The 26106-nt window shown below is 40.1% G+C and overlaps 1 long non-coding RNA gene across 1 annotated transcript in view; it reads left to right on the forward strand.

The window, feature by feature from the left end:
• The window catches only part of LOC125923882 (uncharacterized), a 59187-nt gene that overhangs the window by 32592 nt on the left and 489 nt on the right, over nt 1-26106 (forward strand). Inside the window, exon 4 of the long non-coding RNA XR_007458182.1 lies at nt 14739-14895. This is a non-coding gene — a long non-coding RNA (uncharacterized LOC125923882). The remainder of the gene's footprint in view (nt 1-14738; nt 14896-26106) is intronic.

Raw genomic sequence — 26106 nt, forward strand, 5'->3', positions numbered from 1 at the left:
TTCACTCTTATTGTCGTACAGTTCCATGAGTTTTGACAAATGCGTAGTGTTAAGTATCCACTGTTACGGTATCATACAGCATATAGTTTCACTGCCCTAAAAATCTCCTGTGTTTCACCTTTTCACCCCTCCCTTTCTCCTCCAAAACACCTGTCAAAAACTGATCTTTTTACTGTCTCTGTAGTTTGGCCTTTTCAGGAATGTCATATAGTTAGAATCATACAGCATGCAGCCTTTTCTGACTGGTTTCTTTCACTTAGCAATATGTATTCAAGATTCCTTCATGTCTTGTTGTGGCTTGATAGCTCATTTCTTTCTATCACTGAATAATATTCCATTGCATGGATGTACCACAGTTTGTTTATCCATTCACTCACTGAAGGACATCTTGATTGCTTCCAAGTGTTGGAAATGAGGAAAATTATGCTATAACATTCATGTGCAGGTTTTTGTGTGGACATAAATTTTCAATTCATTTGAGAAAATACCAAGGATTGCTAGATCCTATGGTAAGATATGTTTAGCTTTGTAAGAAACTATCAAACTGTCTTCCAAAGTAGCTGTGCCATTTTGCTTTCCCACTGGCAGTGAATGAGAGTTCCGGTTGTTCTATATCCTCACTGTATTTGATGTTGTTAGTGCTTGGCTATTGGCTACTTTAAAAGGTATGTAGGAACATCTCATTATTGTTTTGATTTGCAATTTTCTGATGACATATGATGTTGAGTATGCTTATTTGCCATTCATAGATCTTTGGTGGGCTATCTGTTCAAATATTTTGCCCATTTTTTAATTGGGTTGTTTTCTTATTATCAGGTTTTAAGAGTTCTTATATATTTTAGACACAAGTCTTTTATCAGATGTGTGCTTGCAAGTATTTCTTCCAGTCTGTGATTTGTCTTTTCATTCTCTTAATGGTATTTTTTACAGAGCAGAAATTTTTAATTTTAATAAAGTCCAACTCATCAATTTTTTGTGTCATGGATCATGCTTTTTTTGTGTGGTGTCTAAAAACTCATCACCAAACCTAAGGTAACCTAGATTTTTTATCTATGCTACCTTCTAAAGGTTTGTAGTTTTGCATTTTATATTTAGGTCTATGATCTCTTTTGAGATATTTTTTGTGAAAGATGTAAATTCTGTGTCTAGGTTCCTTTTTTCTGCTTAAGGATGTCCATTTGTTGCACTGCCATTTGTTGAAAAGACCATCCTTTCACCATTGAATGACCTTTGCCCCTTTGCCAAAGATTAATTATATTTGTATGGGTCTATTTCAGGGATCTCTGTTCTATTCTGCTGATCTATTTGTCTATTCTTCCACCGACACCATGCTGTCTTAGATACTGGAGCTTCATAGTAAGATTTGAAGTTGGGTACTGTCTGTCCTCCAACCTTGTTTTTCTCCTTCAATATTGTGCTGAATATTCTGGGTCTTTTACCTCCCATATAAACTTTAAAATTAGTTTGTCAATATCCACAAAATAATTTGCTGGGATTTTGACTGGAATTGTGTTGAAACTATAGATAAATTAGGAAGAACTGACATCTTAACAAAATTGAGTCTTCCTATCCATGAACATGGAATATCTTTCTATTTGTTTTTTATTTCTTTCATCAGAATGTTTTAGTTTTCCTCATATAGATTATGTACATATTTCATTATATTTACACCTGTGTAGCTAATTTTTGGTGCTATTGTAAATGGTGTCATATTTTTTATTTCAAATCCCAAATGTTCATTGTTGATCTATAGGAAAGCAATTGGTTTTTGTATGTTAACCTTGGATATTTACAAGGATATATAGCAAACTTACCATAAGATGCTTATTCGTGCTTTGAGATCTTCTACATAAGCAATCATGTTATCTATGAACAAAAACAGTTTTGTTTCCTCCTTCCCAATCTGTATACCTTTGTTTCACTTTCTTGTCTTATTGTGTTAATTAGAACTTGAAGTATAATGGTGAACATGAGTGGTGAAAGGAGACATCCTTTCCTTGTTTGTGATCTTAGGGGAAGAGTATCTGGTATCTCACTTTGAAGCATGATGTTAGCTGTAGAGTTTTGTTATGGCTGTTTTTCCTCAAGTTAAGGTAGTTTCCCTGTTCCTAGTTTGCAGAGACGTTTTATCATGAGTGGGTATTGGATTTCGTCTAATGCTTTTTCTGCATCTATTGGGTATCATCTTATAATTTTTCTTCTTTAGCCTGCTGATGTAAAAGATTTTATTAATTGATTCTTGTATGTTGAACCAGCCATGCATACCTGGGTTAAATCCCACTTGGTCGTGGTGAGAATTTTTTTTATTTGTTTTTATATATCTTTTCATTGTTGGATGCTATTTGCTAATATTTTGCTGAAGTTTTGCATCAATGTTCATAAAGACATTGGTATATAGTTTTCTTCCTTGTAATGTCTTTGTCTGGTTTTGGTATTAGGTGTCTACTTCCTCAATGAGTTAGGAAGTGTGCCCTCTGCTTCTGTTTTCTGGAAGAGATTGTACAGACTTAGTATCTTTTTTATAAAGAAATAAATTTACCAATGAAGCCGTTTAGGCCTAATCTTTTCTGTTTTGGAAAGTTGTTAATTGTTGGTTCAATTTCTTTCACTGCTATAGGCTTTTTCAGGAAGTTGTTTCTCCTGTGTGAGTGTTGGTAGTTATGTCTTTCAAAGAATTGTTGCATTTCATCTCAGTTATCAAATTTTGAGGCATAGAACTGTTCATAGTATTTCTTTCTTATTCTTTTAGAGTGCATGGGATCTGTAGTGATAGCCCCTCTTTCACTTCTGATATCAGTAATTTGTATCCTCTCTCTTTTTTCCTTTGGTTAGTCCAGCTAGAAGTTCATCGATTTTACTAATCTTTTCAAAGAACCAGCTTAAGTTTTGTTTATATTTTCTATTGAGTTTCTGTTTTCAATTTCACTCATCTCTGCTGTAATTCTTATTATTGATTTTCTTCTGCTTACTTTGGATTTGATTTCTTCTTTTTCCAATTTCCTTAGGTGGAGGTTTATACTATTGATTTTAGATCTTTCTTCTTTTCCAACATAGGCATTCAATGCTATACAGTTCCCTCTAACCACTGCTTTTGCTGCATCCACGCATTTTGAGGATTTGTATTTTTATACACATCTATGTGTTAAGTAGTCTGCTTTTTTATTTTTTTTTTAAAGTAAACCATATCTATATTTTCATTTCTAATAAACAGTTCTTTCTTAGAGGTTCTTTAAAGTTTGAAAAGATGTGATGGGAAGGAAAAATAATGGGGAATTTGGAGAGAGTGAACTACACTGACTTTTCCTGAACTAATTATTGTGAAAAGTGACTCTTACATCTTCCCAATGCATATAGCCTATGCCAAAGAGCTCAGACCAAAAACAGCCACTGTTCCCATTCCTCTTCACCTGGCCTTTCTTTGTTGAGAAGTGATGTCTTACTAAATGTTATGGTGAAGCTGAAACCAGCTTGTACCTGCTCTGGACAGTCCATTGTTAACCTGATGTCAGCTTGAAATTAGCCATGGTGAAAGTATTTGTACCAGGGAAATTGGCACGTAGCACAAATCAGGACTAATTGTGGGTAGAGGAGGCAGTGGGGTGGGGGGGAGGCTGGCTCATCAGTACAGCAGTGCCAGATTATAAAACCTATTTATTTCCCCTAGCTTTCTAAATTTATTGGGCAGAAATAAGAAACAGAATCTATTGTACGTGAATATTAGAGAATCATAGAGCTTCCAAAACCCACTATTTCCTCCAGATGCCGTGAATATGCCAGGCCATGTGAGAAGAAGAATTCTTCTTTCAAGCAGCAATGTGAAATGTAGCTGGGCAAGAGTCCAAAATAGATTTTCTAAGAACACTCAGTTATGTCTTTTATAAACATAACGAAAATATTCTTCGACAAACTTCCATAGGGTTAACCGTAGGTGAAGTGATTCATCCAAATGTACAAGCTAAAAGTAACTAAAAATGGAAGCCACAGACTTGGATTATTATTTACTCCATGGTGGTTTGGATCAAGGTTTTCCCCTAGGAATCAGTCTCATGCGTGGTGCCAGAATAAGGGCAGTTATCTGAGGCTTGGGTTTGGAGGGACTGGGCAATAACAGGGAAAAAAAGGCTGGAAGAGAAAGAAAGGATGTTCCCATAAAGCTAAAAATACCTTTAGTGTCATTATATACTTATTTGTATACAAATGCACATTCCTAACTATAGTTTGAATGGACATCTGGCCCTACAATCTAATTATTGCCAGAAAGAATAGAGACGGATGATTCTAAAACTAACGTGACTACTTTCAATCATTTATAAATAAAAATTATACAAAACAAATTATCTCATTTAATTTCTTTGGTGTATATTTTACAAACTCATGAAGAGAGGCACACGCATGCGCGGGCGCGCGCGCACACACACACACGTGAAAATCCATCCGTATCTATCTCTTCAACTTTCTTCCACCTCCCTACAAAATACAATTAAATAAAAATCCGTCGTACTATTACTCGTATGGCACTTATGGTCTAGGAAGGCTTTTCCCAGACATTATCCCACTCAGTCATCTTTTGTTAATAATGTAAATATTATTTGCATCCTAGTTTAGAGGTGAGAAAATTGAGCCTCTGAGAGATTAGCCGACCTGCTCCAGGTCAGCATATGCATCGGGATTCAAATGTAATTTCTTTTTAACTAGAGCCCTCTATTTTCCTTTCATCACATGTAAACTTCTGCTCTATTTTGCCATTTCCCCTGTCATGGCTGCCCCGGACAAATATTTTAACCAAGGGAGTGGTGAAGGGTGGCATGCCATGTGGGCATAAAGATTATTTTGAGCTGAAGGCAATGGAGAAGAAGCAGACACAAGAAAAGCTCTCTGCTCTCCCCTCTTCCCCTAAAAGCAGGACAGAAATTTACAAAGGTGTCCGTTCCTTCTCCCCTCTCTACCAGGAAGGGCAGAAGTCAATCTCTAGAGACAGCTCTAGACCCTGATCCATCCAGAGACAACAGCAGAGGAATCCACCTAACAAACTTTGTAAAACTAGCCCTTGTCTCCACCATTAGTTTCCTCGTGTATTTTTCTTCCCACAATTTGTTGCTCTAAAGAAACTTAAAGTCCTTTTCTTTGGTCTTGTCACTTCTCGAAAATGTTCTTCTGTGAAGATCCTGTATCAGCAGGTTTCTAACCAGCCCTCTGAGTTACTCACCACTGGGTGCTCCCACGTTTATGATCAATGCACCTGTTAATAAACTTGGGCTTGTTTTTTCTCTTGTGCATCTGTAGTTTGTTAGTCTAATTGCAGGGCCACTGCCTGAAACCTAAGATGGGTATAGGAAAAAGATTTTTTCCCCTCTCCTACAGTGTCCTACAACAGGAATAGCCTTAGACCAAGAATTTTCTTGCTCTCCTTCTTCTCAGATTCATGCTATACTGCACATTACCCTGGAGGTTTCGTGTCTGCATTTAGTGTCTGCAGTATCTTTAGTAAGAAATGTATCTGCATTGGCCTAAAACATGATCCAGCAAAGGGTCTTTCTGAGGCAACCATTTCCCTCTGAGCCCATGGGCTGCCGCCCTGCTTGGGTTTGGTTTTACAAAGCACAGATAGTAATATCGTTACTGCTGAACTCCTAATGCTTAAAAAGAGAGTTCTCACTATGTCATAGCTTCTTTTTGGACTTTCCTATACAGAAATAGAGAAAATAACTTTTTAAGTCAACAAGGTACTAAGGATGAAGTCATTTGCATTCCTGGAATGTCTAAATTTGCATCTATACAAAAGAAATTTTTTTATTTCTCTAAAAATGAAAACTACCCGTCCAGTATCATTAAAAGTCTCTAAGTCATTCTGATAGATTTTTTTTTTTTTTTGATGTTTAAGGATTTTGGTCTGGTTGTTATTACCATTGATTTTCATAATCTTTGTCAGCCACTTCCTATGTATCTGCGACCTCATGCAAAGTGTATTATTCAGGTCATAAAATGCAAATATGAATAGGGAGTGTGTGTGCTCATCTCAAATTCTAAGAATTTATGACCAATTCAAAGAATATATTTTTTAAAACAACAGCATTTTCTTCACGTGTTTTGAAGCCCAAACTAATTTTGGAAGATGCCTTTGGATTTCAAGCCTCTCTAGATTTTAAAACATACAAACATAGACAAGTATTCAGGTTATAGAATCATGAGGAAAGGCTAAACCAGCTGGAATCATCCCAAATGAGCTGCTTGATTGGTGTCTAAATTGCCCAAATACCCCTTTACTCTGTCTGGGGTAGAGAACCTGCTTCTGATTACAGACACTATTTGAAAGCAAACATGCTGTAACCAATTTGGCTCACCAGCATCAGGAACTGTCGATTTGCTTCATGACTAACTCTATCCGGGTATTTTGTTAAGGCGGCACCTCAAGATATTAGAAGTAGGCTCATAATTCACTCTCCAACAGGGAGGTGAGGAAAAGCATTTTCTAAAGCTCTTACGCATTAAATACTCAGTACAGGGTGTTAAATTAATTAAACAAGGAGACCGTTAGACTGAGGTGGTTCTAATACCTTAGCAGCCCACGTAAGCAAACTAAAACCGAAGTCGGTAAATGCCTCAAGGTTAAGAAATCTAAATCTAAGGACAACCAAGGACAAGCAGCCAACTAGGCCTTTTTCAAATCAAGCAACTGCTTAAACTGTGGCCAATCAAATAATTTCCTTGCTTTGCTTCCCATCTTCTCTATAAAAGTCGTGCCCCTACCCACTTCCGGCTGGAATTCTCCAATTCGAATTGATGTTGGCTCAAATACACTCCTAAAACTTTTAATATGTCTCCGTTTATCTTTTAACATGAGACAACGTAAGTGGGAGGACTGTGTTGTTATTTGAATTATTTGTGAAGTATTTCCCCCCTTCCTAAAATTCCTCTTTAGCTATACGGGATAAAATTGAAACAGCAGACCCGTCCTTAAATTTAAGTACGAAGTTACCACACAAATGAATCCCTCCTCACCTACCCTTTGCTAGCAAAGGGTTTAGGGGAGAGGAGAAGGGGGTTGGTCCTGCAGCTCAATACACATGGTTACTTGGCACCGGCCGGGCCCCTGGCCTTTGGTCAGGTAGCTCTTGGGTTCTGGAAAGCCGGCACGCTTCTCCAGAGGGCCAGCCTGGGGTGGGTTCACAGAAGGGAAGATCTGAGCACCGAGATGCTCCTCCCATATCCTATTAAAGAAAAGCATCCTCTGAGAAAGCTACCGAGTTTTGAGACACCAACACCCCCAAGGCCTCCACCCGAAAAAGCCTCAGGGCTCTCTGTTTGTTTCAGTTTCTCGATTAATGAACGTGCGCTTCTGAGTCCAGAAGTAGCAATTGTCTCTCTTCTCTAAAAGCAGCAACAGGACACACCCAGGGCTTTGGGTTTGTGTTTGGAAGGTAGCTTCCGGTCCATCATTTCCCCCACCCCACCCCACCCCACCCCCAGCCCACATGGTGTTGCCTAGCTGGATCTGTAAGTGCCTCATTTACAACCCGAAAGGTTAAAAAAAAAAAAAAAAAAGTGATGGCTGGAATTTAAATAGCAATCCCAAAGAGTTCTTTGCCTAGCAGAGAAACCAATTACACGAATCCTCTACTATTTTAACTTCCTGGGGTCTATCCCCACCCCCCATCTGCCAAACGGTGGCAAAATTGTTTTGAAAGCACCGATGTGCACTTTTTTGTCTTGGGAATGGGTTGCAGAGAGCTCATCGGATTTTCCAAGACCCAAAAACTTGTGGAACTACTACTGTGAGATGGAGAAATGGAAATGCAATCAACAAAGCCAGAAAGGAAGGAAGGAAGGAAGGAAGGAAGGAAGAAAGAAAGAGAAAGAAAGAGGAAGAAAGAAACCAACCTGGTGCTCCCTGAACTAGATGACAGTCTCCCTGCAACACTACTCAAGCTATGAGGATTCCGGCTGAAGCCAGCAAACCAGCAGTCGGGGGAGCTTCCCCTGGGCTCCCAGTGTAGATCATTCTCCTGAGAATCTGGGAAGGCTTCTGGCTCATGGACGCAGTGTATTTGCATGAAAACAGTCAGAAACATACCAAGAAAAGAAGACTCCTAACATTGCTTGTCTGCACTCTTGTTATGACACAGGTAAGTAGGTGCACGCGGCGGGTTTGTGAGACCTCTGTCACTTCTTGTACTGAAAAGGACCAAGGCCATCTAAAGCCCCTTCAACTGGAAAGCGATTTTTAAAATAATGTTTTAATTGAAATACAACAAATATACAAATGCATAAGTTATAAGTATGCATCTTTATAAATTGTCACAGAGTGAGCATACCCATGGACCCGCCCCCATATCGATATATAAAATAAAGCATTACCAGCATTTTCCTGGTGACGAGTGATAACTAACGAGGCTAGATGTTTTTCATATGTATTCTGGTTATATATGGCTTACATAATGAATACTAATGTTAATAATATTTTTACATTATTTGGATATTCTCTTTTATAAAGTGACTTTTCAGTTCTTTTGCTCCTTTGTTGTGTTATCTGTCTTTTCTTCTAACTGACATGTAAGCAATAATTTGTGTATTCTGGATATGAGTCATTTGCCAGTTTTATGCGTTGCAAATACTTTCGCCCACAGTGTTAGTGGCCCTTCCCTTCTGTGGAGACATCTGTGATGAATACAATTGACCGTTAATACTTGGTTTGTGTCTTGTTTAAGAAATCTTTGCTCACTTCGAAGTCATGAAGATATTCTGCTGTGTTCTAGAAAATGTGTTGCATTACCATTCACATTAAAAGATATAGTCTACTTGAAATAGATTTTTATGTGTAGGAGGTAGGGGTCAAGTTTCAATTTCTCTACACGGATATCCAATTGACCCCACACCATTTGTTGAAAAGACTGTCATTTCCCTATTGATCTGCAGTGTTCCTGTGTCATAAATATAGTGTCCATTTATGTACAGTTCTTTCTGGACTCCGTTCATCAATTTCACCTACTTATCCTTGCACCAGTTACATGCTGTATTAATTGCTGTAGCTAAATAAAGTCTTGATATCAGCAGCATACATTTTCCAACCTCATTTTTCAAGACTATTTGGCTATTCTTGTCCCTTTGCATTTCCACATAATTTTCGAATCAGTTTGTCCATTCTGTCATGTACAAAAGAAGGCTACTGGGATTGCACTAAATCTAGGTATCAATTCAAGGAGAATTGACATCTTTATATGATGTCCTCCATTTATTCCAGTATTCTTAAATGTCCTTAATTTCTCTCAGTAATGTCTTTTAAAATATTTTTTAGATGTTTATTTATTTATTTTTGAGACCAAGAGAGAGAGCTCGAGCAGGGGAGGGGCAGAGAGAGAGGGAGATAGAGAATCCCATGCAGGTTCTGCACAGTCAGAGCAGAGCCCCATGTAGGGGTTGAACTCATGAACTGTGAGATCATGACCTGAGCTGAAATCAGGAGTCAGACGTTTTAATTGACTGAGCCACCCAGGTGCCACTCCGTCAATAATGTAGTTTTCCGTATAGCTGTCTTGCATGTCTTCCTTAAATTTATTCCTAAGTAGTTGATTTTTTTTAACTATTCTAAATGAGAATACTCAATATTATTACTAATTGTTTATTGCTGGCAAAACTATTAGTTTTTATATATGGATCTTGTATCTAGTGATCTTAATTCACTCATGGATATTAAAAGTACATCTGTAGATTACTTGGAATTCCTATGTAATACTGTATTACCTATGATTAATGACATTTTTTTTCTTCCTGTTGAACCAATCCTAATATAGTCACTCTTACATGTTTAACTTCTTCTTTTTTTGGGTAGGGCATCAGGACAATGTATAGTAGACGTGGTTACAGTTGAGCATTCTTGTCTCAGCCCTAATTTCAGGAGGAAGTTCCAGAATTTCACTGTCAGGTATAATATTTGCTATGGGATTTTTGTAGACACACACTGTAAGATTAAGGAAGTTCCTTTTTGCAGAAACCAGCTTCCAAGATGGTCCCCAATTCTTCTTCCCTCTTGGTAGTCAAGTCTTTGTATAGTATTCTCCTACATAGAATCATGGCTAGCCTGTGTGTTCAATCGAATATGGCAGAAATAATGAGTGATTTCCAAAATTAGTGACAAAAAAAGCATTTCAGTTTCCACTTAACCTCTTGGAAATCTTAATCTCTCTTGGATCACTCATCCTGGAATAAACCAATCATTACTTCCTGAGAAGACTCAAGCAGCCATTTGAAGAGGTTTACATGTGATAATAATGATAAGAAGAATGCTTCCACTAATAATCAACACCAACTTCTTAACCATGTGAGACACCATGAGAGCAGAGCTTCCCAATCAAGTCTTGATATTGACAGAGAAGAAAAATAATTTTCCCTCAACCTGAGTTCCTAGCTGAGACCCTTAATAAAAGACAGATTAAAAAGAGAAAAACAAGTAGAAATGTATGATCATGTCTTCCTTATGCATATGTGAGAGATACCCAGGAAATAATGAGTAACTCCCCTAGGTGGCTTGGAATTCAGGCTTAAATATCATCTTAATAGGGAAAAAGAAGGGATGTAGGCCACTTAGGGGAGAGGAAATGATTTTTAGGAAAGATGAATGGGCCCTTTGAATAATAAAGAGGAGGGGTGGTAGTTTGTGGAAAAGTGTGTGGGTGTGGTGTTGACTTCTAGTCTCCTCTCCAGTGGCAGGGGTCAGTCCCCCCCCCCCCCCCCCCCCCCCCCGTGGATAATACTTCCAGGGAGGGGATTTACAACAGGTGAGCTTTTTTTGAAGGATCTCTCGTTGGGCATGTAAGGGAAGTTCAACGAAAGCCTCTCCCTTCATTTACTGTTTTCCAGGTGCCTACAGCTCACAGTAATCACTATACCAAAACAGCATATTTGGGGGTGGCATGTCGTGAACCCCTGCAGTCTTATTTTGGGGTGTCATATTCTGCTATTCTTCAATACGACTGCAGCCCCAGCCAACATATTGATTGAGCCCTCATTAAAGATCCAGAGGGAGAATTCCAATTTAAGATGTTCCCACATTCTGAAGCCATTGAAAATGTAAGGATAAGTGTTGATTGTTGTATTGAGCCACAGAGTTTTGGAGTACTTGGTTTATTCCAAGCCAAGGCAATTAATACAGGGGTGCCTGGGTGGCTCAGTTAAGCATCCCACTTTGGCTCAGGTCATGATCTCACACTCCGTGAGTTTGAGCCCCGCATCAGGCTCTGTGCTGACAGCTCCAAGCCTGGAGCCTGCTTCTGACTCTGTGTCTCCCTCTCTCTAACACTCCCCTGCTCACACTCTGTCTTTTTCCATCTCAAAAATAAATAAACATTTAAAAAAAAGAGACAATTAATACACCTACACTTACTCTGCTAAGAGTTTTTATTTTAAATGAGTGTTAAATTTAATATAATATTATTTCTGCATTATTAAGATGATTGTATGCTTTTTCTCCTTTATTTTACTAATGTGGTTAATTGCACTGATTTTCCTTATATTACTAGGATAAATCCAGTTTGGTCATGATAGCTATATTATGTATTTCTGAATTTCATTTTCAAATTCCAGTATATTGCTTAGAATTTTTGCATCTCTGTTTCTAAGAGGTATTGACCAATACTTACTTCTTTTGTTCTTTTGTAACGTCCTGGTCAGGTTTTGGTGTTAAGGTGGGAAGTATTTCCTTTTTTTTCTATTCTCTGAAAAAGCCTGGTCTTCCTTACTCCTAACAGACTTGAAAGAATTCACTGGTGAAATCATCCAGGCCTGATGCTTTCTTTGAAGGAAGGTTTGAATTAGAGATTCAGTCTTTGGTGGCTACAAGACAATTGAGATTTTCAATTTTTGTGTGTGTCTATTTTGCCAAGTGATGTTTCTCTGGGAATATTCCTTTCATCTAAATTCCTAAAAGTGTAGCATAAAGTTGTCCATGATGTTCTTTTTCATCTCTTTATTTTTCTCTGTAGAATATTACAATTTGCTTTGAAAAATTCTTAATATTGTTTATCTCTGCCTTCTCTTCTTTTTCTTAATCAGTCTCACCCGGGGGTTATTAACATTATTAGATTTTTCTAAAGACCTTTTTTGGCTTTTTGATCCTAGGTACATTGTTTTCTGTTGCCCTGATTTCTGCTCTTACATTTATTATTCCCTTTTACCTGCTTTCTTCCCTACTTCCTTCCTTCCACTTTAATTTTCTGTTACTTGTCTAACTTCCTGTATATCAGCTTAGATCATGGATTTTCAGCTAATATAAACATTTAAAACTGTGAATTTTGCTTTAAACACAGCTTTTGTGCATCTCACAAGTGTTGATACATTTTGCATTATAATTCTTTTCAAAATATTTTTATTTTCCTTATAAATATACCTTCTTCTTGGGGCACCTGGGTGGCTCAGTCGGTTGAACATTTGACTCTTGATTTCGGCTCAGGTCGTGATCCCAGGGTCTTGGGATTGAGGTCTCTCTCTCTCTCTCTCTCTCTCAAATATATATACGTATATATGTATATAATTTAAAAATTTTTAATGTTTATTTCTGAGAGAGTGAGAGACAGAGCACGAGCTTATGAGGGGCAGAGAGAGAAGGAGACACACAACCCACAGCAGGCTCCAGGCCCTGAGCTATAGACCACAATCTGGGTTCAAACCCACAAACTGTGAGATCATGACCTGAGCCAAAGTCATATACTTAACTGACTGAGCCCCCCGGGCGCACCAATAAATAAGTTTTTTTAAAAAAGAAAAAAATACATGCTTTTTTCTTAAATCCATGGGTTATGTACACACACATCACTTAATGTCCGAGTGCTCAGGGATTTTCTTTTCTTGTTGTTACTAAATCTCCCTGTGACTTGAGAAGAGTGTTCTTCTCTACAGTGTTCTGAAATTCTTTCCCATTTCATTCTTAAATTTGTTATGACTTTATGGCCCAATTGTGGTAAATGTTCTAGATATTTCTGAAAAGAATATAATCCCTGTGCTTGTTGAGTGAAATCTTGATTAGGTCAATTCTGTTCAGTATATTGTTCAAATCTTATTTTTCATTACTGAATTTTTGGTTTTGGTTTTGCTAGCTACTTCTGTCATTTACTGAGAGAGGAGTGTTAAAATTTCCACAATGATTATTTGTCAATTTCTCCCTTCGGTTCTGTCAATTGCGTATATATGTATGTGTGTGTGTGTGTGTGTGTGTGTGTGTGCACTGTTATTAGTGCTTACAAATTTAGAATTATTATGTCTCCATGATTGACTGCACATTTCTCTTTCTGAAATATCCCCTCTAATTTAATCATGCTTCTTTCCTTAAAGCCTATTTTGTCTGATACAGCACTTTGTCTAATAGGATTGCCTGGTGGATTTTTCTTGTTTTTTGTTTTTTGTATTTTTTTACTTCTCACATCTCAGTATCCTTATATTTAGTATCTTATAAGCAGCATGTAATTTGAGTATTTCCTCATCCATCTTGATAAGCTTTGTATTTTAATTGGAGTAATCTCCTTACATTTACTATCATTACTGACACATTTGATTATTTTAACATACTACATTACCATTAATTTCTATTCGTCCTACCTATTCCTTTTTATTTTTAAGTTTATTTATTTTTATGAGAGAGAGAGAGAATGTGAGCAGGCAAAGGGCAGAGGGAGAGGGAGGAGGAATCACAAGCAGGCTCCACGCTCTCAGCGCAGAGCCCTACGCAGGGATCCGTTCCGCGAATGGTGAGATCATGACCTGAGCCAAAATAAAAAATTAGACGTTTAACCAACTGAGCCACCCAGGCATCCAGGTCCTACCTATGCTACGTTCCTTTCCTTTTCTTTCATATGTTCTTTTGTATTAAGTGTTTTGCATTACTCCAGTTTTCTGCTCTATTTGTTCGCTAATTATACTTTTCAAAAAACCAGTCTTTCATCAGTTACTCTAGAGATTGAGGCATTTACCCTTCGCTTAAGTCAAATGTAAACCACTGCTTTGTCACTTCTTGGCCAAGGCAATGACCTTAGGACATTTTAACTCCATTTAATTATTCATGCTTTTGTACCATGGTTTCATGCCTTTTGAGTTATACATACTTACAAATCTGTGAAACATTTTAATTATTATTTTATATATTCCATTTTTATTTGGATTTACCCATATATTTACTTTTCAGGTTGTTTTCTGCATCTCTTAGCTTTAAGCTGAGGATCATTTTCTTTCTGCCTAAAAGAATTCCCTTTCCTATTTCCTTCAGGTCTGCTGATGATGGATTGTTTCCATTTCTCTTAGAAGTAATGGCTTGTTTTTTCTTTGTTTCTGAATGAAATTGGCATTGGGTCTGGAATTCCGAGTTCAGTTATTTACTTTCTGTATAGTAAAACCTTGGATTGCAGGTAACTTGCTCTGTGAGTGTTCTGCAAGACAAGCAAACATTTCTAATAAATTGTAACTCAATAAACGAGCAATGTCTTACAATAGGAGTAGTAGGTGACATTGTCACGTGATCACGACTTAGCCAATGGTTCTTCTCTCTCTCTCGCACTGTGGGATTGTGGGTGATTGTCTCCCATGCTCAGATGCTTGATCTCAGGCCATGGTGTTTGGCAGAAATCAGTGGTTTTTCAGGATGTTGAAGGTGCCCACAGCCGGCACCTAGTGTATTTTTTGTCACTTTAAAGCACCTATGGACAGGCCTTTGCTTTTCCATACGAGAGTAAGCTTACGAAAACTTTGCTTCATTCTAGGTCATTGGATAGGTTCTTTATGAAAGTTGCACGAAAAGAAAAAGATTCCATTGAGCTAATAGATACCAGTGGTTCCATTAGCGATAGTGAAAGTCCTCCTACACGATAACCCTCCTCTCGCTTGTCTCTCTCACACTAGCCACGAAGGTTTTCAAAGGTAAGTGCAGATTCATTTGCTTATTTTTCTTGATATTTTGTATTTTCTTTATTATTTTGTATTATATTACAGTATTGTAATCATTTTTATGTGAATATTTTTGGGTTGTGGAACGGATCCTCTGAGTTTCCATTATTTCTTATGGGAAAATTCACTTTGATATGCAAGTGCTTTGAATTGCAAGCATGTTTCTTGAACGAATTATGCTTGCAAACCAAGGTTTTACTGTCCTTTGAATTCATCATTCCATTGTCCCCTGGCTTCCATTATTGTGGCTGAGAAGCCAGCTGTCAGTCCAATTGTTGCTCTGCTTAGGGGAATTAGTCTCTGTGTCTTTTTCCAGGCTGCTTTTTCAGATTTTGCATTTGTCTTTAGACCCTGTATCACAGAGGGCTGCTACAAATTGATAGGACACTATCCATATCAGCAGTAAAGACTGCTTTACAGTTTTTACAAACCATGAAGAAAAAGACAACCCAATAGAAAAAAAATGGGCAAAGAAGGGCAACAAAATTCACAGAAAAGGAAAACAAATGGCACCTACACGTATGAAAAGACGCTTAGTCTCACTCAAAGTGAGAGGATGCAAATTAAAATCATAAAGGTACACCATTTTCTTACCCCTCTCGTAATGGACAAATCAGTAAGTTGATCGCCCTTTGTCAGCAAGGCCTCTCACGTATTACTGGTAGGATGGTAAACTGATAGACTTTCTTGGAGGGGCTATTTGGCCATATCTGTTCTCTATCAAATGTGCACTGAAAATGCACATTACCTGTTGAGTCAGAAATTCCACGTCTAGGAATTTATCCTACTCACCCGTGTGCAAAATAGCATGTTGTTTTTATCAGGTATGCTAAGACGTGCAGACGCGAATATGACTGTCAGGGAGAAAGGTTTTAGGCCGGGGGCTTCAGGTAGGAGGCACACCACACCATGCAGGGTCATATGGAGAGGCACTAGCATCTGCCAGGAGGCAGAAGGAGTGAAGGCTAAGATAAGCAAGAGTCTCTCTTGTGGTTATTTTTTGGCGGCTGTTTTGTTTAAAGTTTATTTCTTTTTGAGAGAGAGGGAGACAGAGTGTGAGCAGAGGAGGGGCAGAGAGAGAGGGAGACACAGAATCCGAAGCAGGGTCCAGGCTCTGAGCTGTCAGCACAGAGCCCGACGCAGGGCTCGAACTCACGAACCACGAGATCGTGACCTGAGCCGAAGTCAGGCGCTTAACCGACTGAGCCATCCAGGCGCCCCTCTGTTGTGGTTTTTGAGGGAAGAGTGGGTGAGGCAAGGTAAGTAGGATAGACAGGTTTAGGATCAACTAGTGTGAATAATTTCTGTGGGCTCTGGGCATAGAGACGGCCCCCAGTTGTCTAACACTTGGCCCCGGCATGATTAGGGCAGATGGGTAGCAACCCAGGAGAACAAGAGCTCAAGAAAAGACCTGGTTGAGAGACATGGACTCTGGACTATTGGGCTTGCAGTTGAAAAACACACTCACAAGGGGGCCATTCGCTCCGAGAGTTGGCTAGCCCCAGAGGGGCTCTCCCCAGTTGGTAAGGCCCCAGATGCCCAAGCATCAAGAATACAGAAAATAAGAAACTGTGGTTGATACACACTTACACAAGTTTATTCATTGAAGCATTATTTGCACTAGCAAATATGCAAACAACCTCAAATCCATCAATAGGGAACTGGTAAATATATTCAGTTCCGTTCAATGAACTATTTTTTAAAATATTTTTAATAGTTATTTACTTCTTGAGAGACAGAGAGAGACAGACAGACAGACAGTGTGAGTGGGGGAGGGGCAGAGAGAGAGGAGACACAGAATATGAAGCAGGCTCCAGCTCTTGAGCTGTCATGACAGCACAGTGCCGGATGCGGGGCTCGAACTGACAGACCGCGAGATCGTGACTTGAGCCGAAGTTGGACGCTTAACCAACTGAGCCAACCAGGTACCCCTCATTCAATGAACTATTGCATAGCCGTACTAATAAATAACTGGCACTTTATGCACTAATTTGAAAGGCAACATAATTCAGTGGTTAAGAGATTAAGCTCTTAAACCAAATATTTTAGGGGTATAGCACAGCTTTACCCCTTTAAAAGTAGTTCTTAAAATATTGTGTCATAGTAGAGAAAGTATCCATGGAAAACAAAATTTACTTTTTTTTTCACCTTGCTGTTTTTGTGAAGACAACTGATGTTGTCAGTTCCTCATGTATCTAGGTTTCTAATTACAGGTGACCAAGGAATGAGCCCTAGCTAATCCACAGAATAAGCAGAATTCGGTAAGGCCAACATTGAAATAGGACTTAGGTAATTACCATGAACTATGAACTACCTAGAACAAATTTCAGGAAGCAAATGTGAACTCCCCGAGGCAATTGCATCAAACCACTGGCCTCGATTCTACCAGCAGGAAGTAACTGTGAGAGAGTAAGCTATAAATATCAAGTTTTGGCGCAAAAATGGAGCAAAGTGTTAATACATGTCCTCTGGTCTTCGTTCTAATGCCCTCCCATTTTTGATATTTTGTCTGTCCTTCTAATTTTTGTCAGATTTTTAAGAACTCATTATAAATTCTTCTCGCTAGATTTCAATATCCTTCACAATATGGGACTGAAATTCTGTGGTAATATGGGGCGAGTGGGGGGCTTGCACAAGGAAAGAACACGTTTATACATGTAAATGATAAAGCGTTACACTCTTATGAAGTATGATCTATCCATTCAACAACCCAACTGTGGCAGATTGACCACCATTTACCTAAAATCTATTCTCTCCATTGCATTTACTAACAGAAACCCAGTTGTGTTGGGGAGGGAAAGGCATTGTGCTCAGCTAAACAACCTATACATCCTATCCCTCCTTGAATCTCAAAAGTCTTCTTGGAGATGTTTGCTTTCATAAATATGGGTACTATTTCTTCCACTTTATTCCTTTCTTCTTGCTGCTTAGAATGTGGACATGATGTTAAAAACTGCAGAGGCTTCTTGGAACCATGAAGGAAAACCCAAGAGTTCACAGAGACCTTGGCCCTGACATCCTTGGGCCATTGAGCTAACAGTAGCCATCACTTGTGCCCAGATTTCTTGATGCATGAGGAATCAAAATAAACAAACTTGTGGGCTTGGAGTATTAGTAAATGATAACTTCCAGCTCCCCCGGGGGAGAAAAAGCCCAGATTTTCTGTTGTATAAGTTCTCCCACTGAAGCTGATTTCAAGCTACCAATGTGATGTCCCTGAATGCAAAGATGAGAACAGATACATAATACCACACTGGTATATATAGTATTCTAACTAGAAAATAAAATAGATGCAAATAATCATGGGAGCACAGATGATGGCAAATGTACTAAAATAATTAGGATGTAAGGATTTTTGTATATTTATTATCTTTGTTTGTAATTGTACATTTATACCACTTAATTTTAATAATGGTCGTATTGGGGTTCAGTCGGGTGAGCCTCTGACTCTTGGTTTCAGGTAAGATCATGATCCCAGGGTCATGGCATCAAGCCCTGCGTCAGGCTCTGCTCTGAGTGTGACGCCTTCTTGAGATTCTCTCTCTCTCTCTCTCTCTCTCCTTCTGCCCCTCTCTCCCATTCACATGCTCTCTCTCTCTCTCTCTCAAAAAAAATAAACCTAAAAAATAAAAATAAAAAATGAATCATAATAATGGCTGTATTTTAAAACTGACTTGCAAATTTCCTGAAAATTCAGTACTCCGTTCTTGTGAGCCAGGATGCATCCAGTCTAACACACCATTCGGTTTAAGCCTGTTGCTATAGGAATTAATATATCAGCCAAGGTTATTTCCCATCATTCTTCAGTCTGGGCCTCTAGGTCGTCTCACATCTCCCTTTCATTATTTTCTATCTTTAAAAAAAATACAGGCCTGTGTCCTATAGGAGTCCTTCTGGAAAACTCCGTGCCTATGATGGACAGACACTGGGGTCACCCCCATGTCCATACCTTTTATAATCCCCTACCCTTGCATATGGGTGGTGCCTGGGACTTGCTTCTCTCCAGAATCCATTGGTGCTGCTATCCAATAGGATGTGGCAAAGGTGATGGGATGTCACTACCGTGATTGTATTAGGTTCTACATGGATGAGGCTCCATCTTGCTGCCGTGCACTGGAGAGCTTCTCCTTGCTGGCTTGATGCAATAAGCAGCCATGTTGAGGTAATGCGATTGTTAAGGAACTGCTTGTTCGTGGCCTCCAGGAGGCTAGCAGCCTCCATCTGATAGCCAGCCAGGAGAAGAATGGGCCCTCAGTTATATAGTCATCAAGAAATTAATCCCAGTGACAACCTGAATCAGTCTGAAAGAGGATTATCCTCCAGTGAAGCCTCCAGATTAGAGTACCTCTTCATCACACAGCCTCGTGTGATGCTGAGCAGAGAACCAGCCAAGCCGCACTTGGGCTTCCGACCCACAGAAACTCTGAGATAATGAATGTGTTGTTTTAAGACACCAAGCCTGTGGGTGATTGTTACATGGGCTATAAAACAACTATGATGCCCCACCGTCGTCTTCCTCCCTGCTTTCATTACCACTTCGTTTCCATACCAAGAAAATCACACAACTTAGGAGTTCTGTGCTATGGGCTTAACATTCATTGATTCCAGAAGTCTCCTCCATGTTAGCGATGTGTATACACGGGCCACTCCTGCCTGGATACATTCAGACCTGTCCAGTTCCACTGTTAATAATTTGCATGACATGTGTTCATCAGATGCATATGCAACATGAAGTAGGAAGGCATGACCAATTTTTTTTTAACTGATGGAATAGATGAGAATAATGAGCAAAACAGCAAGATAATGGTTATGAATGTAACATATCTTCAAGTTCAAAAGAATAGAATATGAGAGACCTGAATTACCAGCAATACAGATGTTTGGAAACAGTTGACCACAGAAGGAATGAAGAGTCAAAAAGACCTGTCTGTTGTGTGTTTTTCCAACACTGTCAAGCAGTTAACTCAATGTTGACATTTCCTGCCTGGAGATAGTGTCTGATCCCCCAGGATAAGGGCCCGGTCCTACAACACTGGCCCCCTCCAGGTTCTCACCTGTGCTTCTGACTGGCCACAGATTGAAAGTTCCAACAACCCCCTCCTTTGGTTCAATTAATTGCTAGAGTGGCTTACAGAACTCAGAGAAATACTTTACTTATTAGATTTCCAGGTTATTATAAAAGGATCTAACACAGGAACGGCCAGATGAAGAGTTGCACAGGGCCAAGTATCTGAGAAGGGGCCTGGAGCATCCATGTTCTGAGTGCCCCACTGTCCCTGAGTCTCCACGTGTTTACCAGCCTGGACACACTGGAAACCTTCTCCTGGCCCCACTCAGTCCTTTTGGGGTTTTATAGAAGCTTTATTACATACGCACAATTGGTTTACTCATTGGCCATTGGTGATTGAACTCAATCTTCAGTCCCCCTCTCTCCAAGGAGAGCTTCAGTGGGGGAAGGCAGGCAGAGGGTTTGGACTGAAATTTCCAACCCTCTAGTCACATGGTTTGTTCCCCCCAAAACCAGCTCCAGCCTTAGGTTACTGAGGGGCTTTCCAAAAGTCACTTCATTAATATGAGCTCAAACAGAGTTCCTTATGAATGACAAAAGACACTGTATCACTGAGGAAACCCCAAGGATTGAAGAGCTTTCTGCCAAGAACTGGGACAAAGACTAAGTGTATTTTTTACTTTATCACTAACTGTAAATATCTATGTTGAAGAAAAACCTAGGCCAGGAAGATGTCTGAAATAAGTAGTTAAGGGGCACCTGGGTGGCTCGGTTGAGCATCTGATTCAGGTCATGATCTCCCGTTCCTGAGATCGAACCCCGTGTCGGGCTCTGTGTTGACAACCCAGAACGTGCTTGGGATTCTCTGTCTTTCCTTCTCTCTCTGCCCCTCCTCCTTGCCCAAAAATAAATAAGTAAACTGAAAAAAAAGTATTTGAATTCACCATTATCCAAGGCGCCATTTAAGAATATGTTTCTATGTGGGGAAGTATATTCATCCCAAGGCATGCAAAAAATTGCTAATTATGGTTCTTACAGAGTCCAATTTGAAGATATAAAATCATTTTAACTCTTGGCTTGCCCATCAGGACCTACAGCATTGTACGTCCCTCCCTCCTCTCTCCTTGGCTTGGTCAGTCTCAATATAGCTGATTGTATCAGTTATTTATTACTGCAGAGCAAACAATTCAAAATTTAGTGACTTAAAATAAAAACCATCCTATTTACTCATAGTTCTGGAGGTCAGTAATGTAGGCTGAGGTCAACAGGGTAAGTAACTTTTGCCTGTGTGGCCTGGAGTACTCAGAGAGGCTGAAGTCTTGGGGGGTCAGCTGGGGGCTGGGTGGTCTAGGGGGTCCTAGCTAGGTTGGTTCATCTCTGTTCTGCATAGTTTCATCCTCTAGTGGGCTAGCCTGGGCTTCTTCACGCAGCAGTGGTGGCATTTCTGGGGGGACAAGAACAGAAGGTACAAGACCTCCTGTGGCCTAGGCTTGGAGACTGTGCAACATCACCCTATCCAACATTTTATTAGTCAAAGGCAGTCCCAAGGCTGCCCAGGTGGAAGGGGTAGGGCAATAGTTTTCACCCCTTGATGGGACAAGCTGCAAGGGACAAATAGCTTTGTGCTGTTTTTAATCGCCCACATCAAGAAATCCATCTAACTTTATCCTTTCTTGTACCGATGCCTAGTTTTCTGTCTGTATCCGTTGGTGATGCCAGTCCAACAGGATGGGAGTGAAAGCCTTTTCCAAAAATGATTCCAGCTGTGATGGGGCAGCTGTAGCCTCATTACAGTCTTTGTGGTTGTTGATAAGGTCAGGCACATCAGACCTTTTCGGAAACTCTGTCGCCAGTATCTTGTAGGAAGAGGAGGCAGAATGGTCCCAATTTGCTACCCACGACAGATTGCCAGGGAAATGGTTGCTTTTTTATACTCAAGTGCCTTTTTCACAGAACCCTTGCTGATAAACTAGTGTTAGCTGAAGACCAGTTAGCATGCTGACATTTCTCTAAGAGTTGTTATCTCTAGGCACCTGTGGATAAATGTGCTAATGAGAGACTTTTCTTAAGGGCTCTTAGATCCATGATTATTCCAAGCCATGGTTGAATGCAAACATCATCAGAACAGCGTGTTATGCTTAATAGCTGAGAATGCCTCTGTAATACTTAATCCCCTTTATGCTCGTGACAGATCAGCCTCTGAAATAGGAGCACGGCCCCAGGGGAAACGCAGCTTACTCATCAAGCCTCAGGTAGGAAAGCACCAACAAGTAATGACTTCCCAGCCGTGGGATGTTTCTAGAGTCGATATATTTCCAGTCTAACCGAGACAGCAACCAAAGTGATCTTTTTCCATCAAACTTCATTATTCAAACCATTTATGGGATAATTCTCTGAGAGAAGCTGTTTCTTAACACTTCCTTGGTTGAGTAAGCGGCCAGTGGAAAGATTCTATATATCACTCAAAGGCTCTAATCAAAGGGAGTCTTGGAGACCTCCACTGTTTACACAAATCTGGTGACGAGGCATTTGGAATTTGTTCAAGTTCCTATGGGATCAGTGTGATCCTTGATGGTCTACCTAATAACATTAAGGCCTTAAACCCTGACCTTGGGCAGTTTTACTCTTCCCTTCTTAAGGTTTTCATGTTCCGTGTGGACTGTCCTCAATTGTGGTTGTTACTTTATCAATTAAAAGTATTTCTTTCTGGGGCGCCTGGGTGGCGCAGTCGGTTAAGCATCCGACTTCAGCCAGGTCACGATCTCGCGGTCCGTGAGTTCGAGCCCCGCGTCGGGCTCTGGGCTGATGGCTCGGAGCCTGGAGCCTGTTTCCGATTCTGTGTCTCCCTCTCTCTCTGCCCCTCCCCCGTTCATGCTCTGTCTCTCTCTGTCCCAAAAATAAATAAAAAACGTTGAAAAAAAAATTAAAAAAAAAAAAAAAGTATTTCTTTCTGCGGCACCTGGGTGGCTCAGTCTGTTAAGCATCCCGACTCCTGATCTCAGCTCAGGTCTTGATCTCAGGATTGTGAATTCAGGCCCCATCCTGGGCTGCACTCTGGTTGTGGAGCCTACTTAAAAAAAAAAAGAAGAAGAGAAGGACAAGGAGAAGAAGAATTTCTTCTTACTGCTTGAAACTTCTCTTTCCCAACATGGCCTTTCCTTTTACTTTCTATCTTCATTCTCTGATGGGACTTGTTTACTTTTTAAGTTAGGATTTGGTGCCTGAAACAGAATCCACAAGGATTTAATTAGGGAAGCAGTGGGAAAGCCAGAGAAGTGGCATTTTAGATGAGTTTCCAGGAGAAACTCCTAGAATGCCAAAGAACTGATTACCAGTGAGTGGCTCCCTCTCCTAAAATCAAGAAAGTAGGCAATCAGGAGGCTGTTCTAGAATCTACTGAGTTCAAGAACATGGCACTAGAGCTGCAATCTAGGGCTGAAGAAACTGGGATCTGAAAGTTAGGATCAGAAAGTCAGTGCTTCTGATCACCCACAGAGCTGGACAGGTACTCCAGAAAATTCCACCATCCCTTGACCTTGCTTGCCTGTAGCAAATAGCGAAAAGCAGCATGAAAATGGTTACTATCTCACTTCCTCCTTGCAAATATCACACAAGTAAATCTAATGAAAGGAAGCAAATTTCTAACTGAAAGAATCTGGGAAGTGTGGTAGTTTGAGGCCTTCTACCCTGTGCACTAAGGACACCCTAAAAAAGAAATGAACAGGAGTACCTATTGGCTAAATCCTGCGGGGCGACTCTCACTGCTCATCCTCCCCTCTGACGACATTAAGTGGAATATTTAACAAACAAGCATGTGCCAGGCAGTCCTAAACTCATTTTTCAACATTATCCCACTTAATGCTTACATCACCCCCCTAAATTAGGTGCTATTCACCCAGTTGTCCAGATGACGAAACATGGGGTCAAGGAAGTGAAGGAATCTGCCCAAGGCCACAGAGTAGGAAGGGGAAAGCTGGTAATCGGACCCAGGTTTGTGTGATGCCAAAGGGAATATGTGTCCAAGCCTACTTGGTGCCAAAAGCTGTGATCATAACCACTACATTAGACCACCTTACAGAGGTGCGCATTCGGCGCCCAGAGATGGGGCTCAGCCAGCCTCGCACAAAAGAATAGATTTTCATTCCCCTTTCTGGAATGGGACCATTTGCTTCATTCCCTTAACCCACTCCAGCCAGCTCTGTATCCTGAGTAAACATGGGCCAACGAGAGAGGTCTGACAATACTCTTGCTACATGACATTAACCATGGCTTCCTTCACCGCCCATACGCCAATCGGTTTTCTACAAAAACAGTTATTCTCACAGAGAGACTTGAAAAGCATTGAGAATCTAATGGTGTAAAAAGAGCTTGAGAAGGATTTTTAGCTCCGTGTTCATAATCATCCCATGCATAATGACTATCACTCACAAACATCGGGACAGTGAACACAGGCCCTCACATCTACTGCTGACCCAATGATGAAGAGCCTTTCGGTAGGTGAAAATCAAGACAAGGGCATAGGCTCACCCACTTGATCGGGCACCAAGGGCTATTTCATGCATTTTCTTCTACTCTGATAAAGAATGTAATTTAGAATCTGCTGGAAAAAATCCCCCTCTGGAGGCTGCTTGAAGCATTCTTCTGTCATGGCTGATTACTACACTAGTGTTTATTGTCAGCAAAACGAAAACACAAAAATACCGTTCTTGGCATCATGCTTCTTTTTTTCCATTATAATCCAATCAAGGTTTAAATCCTCTCAACTGAGCAGTTCTTCCTTCAAAGAGAATGCTGCAAGAGTCCACGATGGACGTGAGGTGAGCATGCATCGGCTCCGACCTTCACCGGACTCGGAATCTGGCCGGTCCTCTGGCCATGGGCAGCCTCGCCTCTGCACTCAAGACATTTTCTTCTTGGACACAAACACCTCAAGAGAGTTTCTGGCCCTTAGAGGGAATCACGTCACACACACGAAGAGATCAGTAAGAAATGCTTTCAGCAGGCAGGCTTTTTGAGAACTATCACTTCCTAAAAAATGTAGCATAGGCTGCCAAGAGGGGTTATTTTTATCTGAGGAGTCCCATGGGCTACACCCTCCTTAAAAGGATAGGATAATGAAAATACACCTTCCTTCTTCCTCTTTGAGGATCTCTTTACCAACAGTAAATGGTCTCAACTAGCCATGAAGTACACCTTCTGCCTAGAAATCACCTCAGCATGTGTGGGGCGTTAACTAAACGTGGGTGGTGATTCATCATGAGTAATAGTCGATGCTGTGGCATCATCGGTTGGGAGAATAAAAAGTCCTCCTTTTATCAGTCAGATTGTCTGCTCTTTTTATCTTAACAGATAATAATGTAATATCCCACGCTAGCACCCAAATGCTCAACTCCCTTTTTTGTTTCTTATATAATTATTTGCAAATTCTTCCTAACTCCTGTGTGATGCACCTGTCTCCGTGGGAATTGTTACTGTTTTCAGATATGAACGGTTATTTATTATATTCAACGTCCAGTCTTCTTTGGGTTGAGTAGTTCTAGTTCATTTGGCTTTTCCTTAGCCTCCAGCATTAGAAAGTCAGCTTTGTGACTCATCTCTAAAGGCTCTCCTGGTTCTGCATATTCCTGTTCTCTAAAACCCTGGGCGAGTTCTGATCTCCTGGAGCACAGAGTGTCATACAGTGTCCCAGCCTCCATATGTGCAAGAGGAAAATGACCTGCCCTGAAAAGGAACCGACTCTTCTTTAGAGATAGGGACTTACTTTAGGAAAGGGATTTATCAGCCCAGCTGGCATGTGAGTGGAGAGTAAATGGTAGTGCCTGAGCCTGAGCTCAAATTGAGATGGAACCAAAAATATCTCATCAGTGGATGATGTCCACTCAGTTATATTACTTGTGCCCAAAAACAGTGACTCAAAACTTCTCCGTGCCCCAAATTCCCTTATCGGTTATTTTTCCCGGTGTCTCTTTTGTAAACTACTTTCCTTTAAACTTAGATTATGTACAGTTAGTCTGTTTGAAATTCTTGATTTTTAATTTTATTAAAAAAATGTTTTTAAACTAATGATGATTAGCATTTTACTAAAAGTTTATGTCCACTAACGAGTATGCAAGATACATTTGCTATTTACTTTTTTGTAATGTTTTCTCATAAAAGGAAACACAAAATAGTACCTG

The sequence above is a fragment of the Panthera uncia genome, chromosome B1, assembly GCF_023721935.1.
Source record: "Panthera uncia isolate 11264 chromosome B1, Puncia_PCG_1.0, whole genome shotgun sequence".
NCBI lineage: Eukaryota > Metazoa > Chordata > Mammalia > Carnivora > Felidae > Panthera > Panthera uncia.